The following is a 6,000-nucleotide window of genomic DNA, read 5'->3' on the forward strand; positions in this document are numbered from 1 at the left end:
TGACATGGGTGCAACTCATGATGCCCAAAGATGTCAAGTGGGGCTGGTCGTTGGAAGTCTGTGCAGCTCTTGACAGTCCTCACAGGCCACCTGGCCACAGCCAGCCTCTTCTTGGGACTGGCCCAGGAGACTGCACAGCTGTGCACCATGGAGCCTGGAGGGAAGGAAGGAACAAGGGCTTCTGATCACTTTTCCTTGGAGTAAGTAGGCAGCCCATATGACCCCTTTCAAGTCCTATCAGCAGCTGCAGGAGTTTTCCCCACCAATTCTCTGCCATCCACATGGGTAGCCTTGCTTTCAGGCTGTAATTAAGGAAAAAATAAACATTACTGGAGACATTACAGGATGTGACACTTGCTGCCCTCTTTCTGAAGCTGTAAACGTGATGGATGACCCATTGTTGGATTATTATGAAAGATGAACTAGCTTATGAATTTCAGCAGAACCTAAAATATCATCAATGAGCACTGTCAGCTTAATGGTTCATAAACCAGCTGCTTAATTGTTGTGACACAGAAGGTCGAGAAAGATTGCCTGGCCTTTTTCCAAAAGAGGTTAGCCGAGAACATGGGTTTTCTCAGTAGCCTTCCGGTTCTTTTTCCTTCATGTCCTACAGCCAGTGCCCTAGAGACTTCCAGAACCTGCCTTCTATGCGGGACATGTTTTTCTTGGGCAGCAGCATGGTTGTGCACTTGGAGCCAAGTGCAGGTGACCAGGCTGGCCAGGGCTCAGTTCACATGGAGTTCAGGGCCCCACGGGCAGGTGACACACTCTGTCAGAGGACACAAAGGTTACAGGTGCCTGTGAGTGTACAGCACCTCTTGGGCACAGACTCTCCCATGGATCCGAAGCCTGGGCACACAGAGCAGTGATTGAGAGAACGGGCTTGGAACAGGACAGATCTGCCATGAACCTGCTGCATGACCTTAGGCAGGGGTGATCACGCCCACTTCAGAGGGCCATCAGGTAGTACAACATAGTGAGATGCCTAGTGTGAGAGTGTGCATAAACCCAGCCGGTAGGCAGGTGGCAGTGACACACATTCCTCTTCCAGGCTCCTCTGGCTACTGGAACCCCCTAGTTCTGTTTCTGTTTAAACCTCAGCATTATAAGCAGCACAGAAGGCCTGTGATAGGAGGGCAGGGTCTGCACGGCAGAAAACCTGGGTCCAGGAGATCTTACCTGGTGAGCCCAGGGCTTACCTGACTCCAAGAGGTGAGCAGCCAGATGTGGAACCAACTGAGGAGACCAGAGAGGTGGGACTTTACATTAATCAGGTGGGGGAGGGGGACTCGTGAGTGAAGGGTGGACCAAATCAGGGGATGTTGAGTCAGAACCAAAGACAGGTGCTGTGGATTTCCTGGAACACAGGAGAGATGTGTCCTGAATATCAAAGCAGCATGGTCAGAGCGATCAGCTGTTGTTCCTAGACAGCAGCCTGGAGACTCACAGTCACCACAAAAATCGAGATGTGTTAGAGGATGCTGAGCAATGTTGTACTGTAGGGGGGATGGGCCTTGGGATAATCGCAAAGGTGGTCACTGGCATTTGTTATTCCCTATCATTTGGTTCAGCTGCATCAACAGGAAGCCAAAATAACACTGGCTGCAATAAGCCAGAAGTGCATTCTCTTTCTGGTGAAGGAAGCATGGAAGTTAACATTCCCTGCTTGTATGAAATTTGCAGAGGGGTCACTAGCGAGCAGGAATTCCTACATCCCACTGTGTGCGGCTTCTGTTTTCCCTTCCATAGTGGCTCCAGCCTTCATATCTGGTCACTCTTTGGCTTCAAGGAGGCCTCCAGAAACTCTCAGACACCATTCCTCCCCAACCTAGATGCCCACCTGCACTGACTGCAAGGGATTCTGGGAAATGCATCAGTAATTCAGGTGGGAGAAGGGGGTATCAATATTGCTTGTGATGTTGGGATATAATAAAAAATATCTGTTTTGGTCTTCATGCCCAGGTCCTAGCCAGAGCTCCTAAAACCTTCGTACTTTCCTAAGTGGTGACGGTGCCAGAATCTTTTGTTCTAATATTTTAACTTTGACCCTAGTTCCCAGCACAGAGCTCCTTGAAATTTCCTGGGTTATTGGAACATCTTTTGTTCCAATGAGGTGGCTTTTGGTGGGTCCTGGATAGTCATCAGAAAGACCAAACCTTAATCAGAAGCTTGGGACTTGAAGCCCCGTGCCCCACTCTCCAGAGAGGGCAGAGGGGCTGAAAATGGAGTGAATAATTGATCATTCCTGCGTGACAAGCCTCCATAAGAACCATGATAGAACAGGGTTTGGAGCACTTCCAGGTTGGTGAACATATCCACCTGCAGGGAGGGAGTGCACCCCAATGCCACGAAGACAGAAGGTCCTATGATCGGGACTGTAACGGACTTCATCCCGTGTGCCCCTTCATCTGGTTCATTCATACCCTTTATCACATGATAAACCAGTAAATGCTCATACGTGTTTCCCTGAGCTCTGTGAGCCACTCTAGCAAATTACTAAACCCAAGGAGGGGGTCGTGGGTTGTATAGTGGTCAAACAGAAGCACAGGTGACATGGTTTATGACAAAGGCCGGAAGTGAGGGCAGCCCTGTGGGGTCAAGCCTCTCACCTGTGAGTGTGCATCGACTTCTGGAAGACAGTGTCAGCACTGAACTTAGTTACTAGATGCCCAGCTGCTATTGGAGATTCGGTGGGTGTAGGCAAGTCCGTGGGGTCAGTGCTACAGGTGAGGGGTTCTTCTGGACATGGGCTGGGCGGACACCCCCGTGTCACAGGCCTCTCAGTGTTTCCTCTTCTCTCTCTCTCTCTGTTTTGTTTTGCTTTTGGCTTTTCCTCTGATGAAGTAGAAGGCCCCTGAGGGAGGCAAGCAGCCGATTAGCAGGTGCTGGGTCAGAGCAGCAGAAAGAGGAAGGTAGGAGGCAGCCACAGCCATGCTGTGCAGATGACAACAATTCTTACCAGTGGAAAGGTCAGAAGGAGAGGGATCCTGTGAACAGAGCGCAGGATCCACTGGCAGGATAGGTGTGAGTGGACCAAGAGGGGATGGTGCCTCTCAGGACAGCTGCCACTTACTGGAGAGGAGGACCGTGGCAGGCCAGGCTGGGGCAACATGTGGGAGAAGGCCGTCAGCATGCCTGTAACCAACAGGACACAGCACGGGCAGGGGGTGTGTGGATCTGAGCCCATGAGGAGGCTCCTCGGGGGCATGTGAGTGCAGGAAGCAGTGCTGCAGGGGGAAGGCGGTGCAGGGCTAGGGCCCGGGGCTCTGATGCCGAGGGCTCTGGGTAAGGGAGCCAGTGAAGCCAGATTAGAGCAAACCACACCAGGGATGTGGAGAAGGGAGGAACCAGTGTGGGGGGTTTCAGAAAGGAATGAGATCCATGGTAGGGAGGGTGGCGGAGAGGGACCTCATGGTCACGGGCAAGCCTGATGTGTGGGTCTGTATGAGGCATCGCGCTCAACCTGAGTAGCCTTTTACTCCTTCTGAGCCCAGCCACCAGCCTGGTCAATGACTTTTTAAAAAATTGTTTAGAGACGCCTGGGTGGCTCAGTGTATTGAGCGTTTGACTCTTGGTTTCAGCTCAGATGGTGATCTCAGGGTCATGAGATCAAGCCCTACATTGGGCTCTGCACTGGGTGTGCAGTCTGCTTAAGATGCTTTCTCTCCCTCTGCCTTTCCTCCCTCTCTCTCTCTCTCTCTCTCTCTCTCAAACAATAAACATTTAACAAATTAAAATATGTTTAAAGAAATACTCTGAAATCCCTATCCAACTGTGCTTTTGGCATGCGTGTCCGACACAAGGCGCTTCTCACCCTCTTACTCCCACTCCTGCTAACATACAGTTATGTTGTGTTACTCAGCTGTTAGGGAACAGTTAAAACTAAACTATTTGTTGCCCTTTTATTCAGGAAAGACCTATGAAATATGAATTCTAATGACAAAGTTTTGGTCATCAATGCTGTTCACTTTCAGCAAATTTTCAGGTCTCAACAGACTTCCTTCATCATGGGGTGGCCTGCTTCTGACACCCATTCTTATCTCAAACTGGACCCATTGGAGGCGCCTCTCAGAAACGCACACAACGTGCGTGATGAAGCACAGACTTGAGGGGATCAAAGGGAAGAGGAAATATCTACAGAATGACGTGTTTCTCCTGGATTCCCACCCGGCTGCCAGAGCAGGCCTGCCTGTGGGGGTTGAGTCCTGTCACGGCGCCAGGACGCTGCTGGTGTGGTGCTCGGCCTCAGATCCGTCACCTGGGCTTCCCAAGTGCGGCCCCAGAGGGGCTGGCGGCGTGCGCACACTGCCTGCACAGAGCTGCCTCAGGGCTGGTGGGGAGGCCGATGGGGCAGCGAGCTCCCCTACTTCTCCCTCGTCCTTCATCAGTGCAGATCGGATGAGAAGGCATAGAGATCACACAGGGACCGGAGCAGCCAATGTCACACAGAAGATTTTATCCTTGCTGAGACGGGATGCTCGAGGGAGATGTAGACTCCTTGGACCTGCCCGAACCCACAGAGAGAGCCCATCGAACAAGCCCCTTCAGTGAATCCCAAGTGCATTCAAGCTTGAGAGCCACAGCTTCTGAGTAGTGACCAAGGTCACTGGAGGTCAGGGAGGCTGCACCTGTTCCGGCTGGGTGACTCAGGCAAGTCCCCTGCCCATTTGTCCTATTCCATGCTAGCTGCTCTAATAAAAATACTACAGCCTGGGTGGCTCATAGACAACATCTATTTCCCAAAGTTCTGGAGGCCCAGGATCAAGGAACCAGCATGGTCGAGTGAGGGCCAGCTTCTCACCATACTCCTCACTCGTGGAAGTGTGGGGAGCTCTCTGAGTCCCTTCCGTAAAGACGCTAATCCCCTCTGAATACCAGTGCATGGGTGTTAAGAGTTACCACATGAATTTGGGGCACACAGTAGTCATTCAGTCCAATGCACTGCCTAAGCCTCAAATTTCTCTGAGGCAAACTGGAATAACATCTCTCTTACATGTTTTAGAACTAAAGATTCTCCTGGTTCCAAGTAACAAAGATCAAAGCCAAACTACACCAGACAAAATAGAAGTTAAAGCATAATAATTTTATTGGCTTGGGTCATTGAAAACTTCCTAGAGATCCAAACTGTGACCCTGGGCCCACTCTGTGCATCTGCCTCACTCAGGAAGCTCCTCACAGACAGCAGCGAGGCAGCCCTGGGCTTGTGTCACTCTTGGAGTTGGTGACCTCTGCCCCCAGATGTGTGTTAATGTCAGCCTGGAAGATGGTCTTACTGCAGACCAAGCGCGTGGCCAGAGGGACCAGGAGCTCGGATGGGCCAGGAGCTGCCCCAACGAGGCGCCCCCAGATCCCACCAGGTGGCAGGGACAGAAGAGACAGTGCCCCAGCAGAGCTGGCCCAGGCTGCAAGGGTCGCAGCTGTTCTCAGCACTGCATGATTTCCACACAGGATTGCTGGAGGGTTTGGTGCTGCTCCCTCGGAGCCCTTGGAGCCCTCAGGCCCTGCAGATGGGCCTGGTCACATTCACAGGTCTACGTGACAGTGGCATTCCCAGGACACTCGGGCCTGAGTGGGAGATGCTGGAGCAAAGACTCTCACACTCACTTCTGATTCTAGTGGCTCCTCAGGTAGGTTTCCCGTCCCTGCTGGATGTGGGGGTAGGTACCCGGAGTGGAGGCAGAGACCTCTCGCAAGGGTATGCATTGCCCCCTCCCCTGACGCCCGCCAGAGATGTTGTACTGGCAGCCCCTGGAGAAGGGTCCACTGAGCAATCTTTTATTCTGCGAAGTAAAAATTAAAAGCCCAGGTCCCTGTTTACAGGAAGGTAAAAAAAAATCATAGTTTTCAATGACAGCAAAGTAGTCATTTAACTCGATACGAGCTGTATACTTACAGTGTCTGAATGTTTCCTGATGGAAGCGTTTTCCAGGGCATTTCTCTCAGCTGCCGGTTCTGTCGGCCAGCCACACAACAAGCTAACACCCAGGGCAGCCCCGG

Source organism: Canis aureus, chromosome 8, assembly GCF_053574225.1.
Source record: "Canis aureus isolate CA01 chromosome 8, VMU_Caureus_v.1.0, whole genome shotgun sequence".
In the NCBI taxonomy this organism is placed as follows: Eukaryota; Metazoa; Chordata; class Mammalia; order Carnivora; family Canidae; genus Canis; species Canis aureus.